Source organism: Schistocerca nitens, chromosome 9 (assembly GCF_023898315.1).
Source record: "Schistocerca nitens isolate TAMUIC-IGC-003100 chromosome 9, iqSchNite1.1, whole genome shotgun sequence".
Lineage (NCBI taxonomy): Eukaryota > Metazoa > Arthropoda > Insecta > Orthoptera > Acrididae > Schistocerca > Schistocerca nitens.
The window spans coordinates 219,841,729-219,844,237 of record NC_064622.1 but is presented as its reverse complement, the minus strand read 5'-3'; the positions used below and the strand labels follow the sequence as shown (position 1 = coordinate 219,844,237).

Below are 2,509 nucleotides of genomic sequence, written 5' to 3'. Positions count from 1 at the left end.
GGAACGAACTAGGATGTGGTAGAGGAGAAAAAATATGAAAATTTGATTGCTAGTTCTAAAGAAATTTCATGTTTACTCTCAGGATATCTTTATCATATCTTGAGGTTAATAACAAGTAACTAAAATAAATTTGAATAACAATAATCTCCCACAATGGCCATCATAACTAGGATTAGAAGATCTTTTCATTACGTGTTTTCACTGTTTATAGCAGTCAGTTTCAAGAGTGTGATGTCCAATATTACAGTGGCCGTACACTGTAGAAATGCAGCTGGGTGATCCAACGTCCTCCCAGTTTCTCGGGTACGACAGCAGGTGAGAAGGATCAGTGTTATTAAAAATTCCTTTTCTGATCCCGCTGCAAGTAAAATAATTAGAAGCGTCATCGTATACTAATTTCCTGTTCCAAACAAGATATTTCACAAAGGTAGCCTTTGTCACTAAGGACTGTATGTTTGCAAGACGTTTGATGTCAGGCTGCAGTATACACTGGTGTCCAAAAGTAAAGCAACAAATGGAAATTACTCAAGCTCGCACTTACTTTGCCACAAAACGGTATAAACAGGTGACAGTACAGTAGACTCATAATCTAAATGACTGAAACATGCATAGCGTCAGACAAAAATGTTCTTCGTTTTTCCCTACTTGACGTATTTGCACATACATTTCGACAAGTGGTTAATGAGCTCAGTATGGGGCAGCAATACAGGTATGAGAACGGCGGGGTGTGTTGTGAATGATGTCATTAATCTCATGTTCAGACAGTGACACCCATACTTCCAGCAGAGCTGCTCGCAAGTTCTGGAGAGTGGGGATGCTGACGTGTTGCAACCCGTTTCCCTAGAGCATCCCAGACATGCTCTATGGGCTTCAAATTAGGAGAGAGAACAGGCCACACCATGAGTGCAATATCTTCAGTCTCCAAGGGAACATCAACCACCTGTGCTCTATGAGGTCGTGTATTATCATCCATCCCATGGCACCTAGCAACAACCGCAAATGAGGTTCCAAGATCTCGTCACCACACGTGACACCAGTTGAAACATTGCCGATTCAGCCATACAGTTTCATGGAGAGGCGTTCGAATGGTCAAAATCCCTTTCCACACCATTAGGCTGCGCGGTTTAGGTCGCCATGTCACGGATTGCGCAGCCACTCCAGCCAGAGGTTCGAGTCCTCCCTCGGGCATGGGCGTGTGTGTTGCCTTAGCATAAGTTAGTTTAAGTAGTGTGTAAGTCTAGGGACCGATGACCTCAGCAGTTTAGTCCCTTAGGAATTCACACACACACACACACACACACACACACACACACACACACACACACACCATTAGGGATCCGCCTCGATAATGGTTCTTTCCATAATGTTTGGATCCCGAAATCATTTTCCACGTTCCCTCCAGATTCGAATCCGTTGATAATCCACTCTCCGGACGAACATTGCGCAAAGAACATTGGCCCACCGTTCGTCCGTACAGATGGCATGTCTTCTGTGAAGACGCATCATAGGTACACATACAACAAGTCTCCGACAGTAAAGCCCTCTCTGCCGAAGCCTTCTTTATACTGTCTGCCTCGATTCAATGCTTCCAGTGACTGCTGCGAGATGAGATATCTGTTGCCGTGCAGTAAGAAGGGGATACCAGGCTGCCTTTACTGCCAAATAACAGTCCTCTCTTTCTGTGTCACATGTAGTCGGCCCTGCCCTGGTCTTTGGCAGTCTCATAGACTGTCGCCACACCCGAGAAACAACAGAATTATTCACATTACACCAGCTGGAAATATCAGTTTGTGATAGTCCTGCTTCTGTTCTTCCTAGGCTCTCCATCATAGAGTATCTGGTAGGAGTCTCCTCTGCGCCAAGCTGCGCCGCCTGTGGGTGTGTACACAGTGATTGTGGATATGGGACTACCCGGCAAGCACTACCCCTTTTAGAATGAGAATTTTCACTCTGCAGCGGAGTGTGCGCTGATATGAAACTTCCTGGCAGATTAAAACTGTGCGCCCGACCGAGACTCGAACTCGGGACCTTTGCCTTCCGCGGGCAAGTGCTCTACCAACTGAGCTACCGAAGCACGACTCACGCCCGGTACTCACAGCTTTACTTCTGCCAGTACCTCGTCTCCTACAGGGCACACAGTTTTAATCTGCCAGGAAGTTTCATATCAGCGCACACTCCGCTGCAGAGTGAAAATCTCATTCTGGAAACACCCCCCAGGCTGTGGCTAAGCCATGTCTCCGCAATATCCTTCCTTTCAGGAGTGCTAGTTCCAGGTTCGCAGGAGAGCTTCTGTAAAGTTTGGAAGGTAGGAGACGAGGTACTGGCAGAAGTAAAGCTGTGAGTACCGGGCGTGAGTCGTGCTAAGGTAGCTCAGTTGGTAGAGCACTTGCCCGCGAAAGGCAAAGGTCCCGAGTTCGAGTCTCGGTCGGGCACACAGTTTTAATCTGCCAGGAAGTTTCACTACCCCTTTTGATAGGTGCCCTGATGTCATCCTTGGCGTTTCCCGAAA

At 47.0% G+C, this 2,509-nt stretch overlaps 1 non-coding gene across 1 annotated transcript; it reads right to left on the bottom strand.

Annotated features, from left to right (window-relative positions):
- Positions 1–1,999: 1,999 nt before the first annotated feature.
- On the bottom strand, positions 2,000–2,074 carry Trnap-cgg (transfer RNA proline (anticodon CGG)). Its single transcript has one exon. It is a non-coding gene; the product is annotated as a tRNA-Pro (tRNA).
- Between the last annotated feature and the right edge of the window lie 435 nt (positions 2,075–2,509).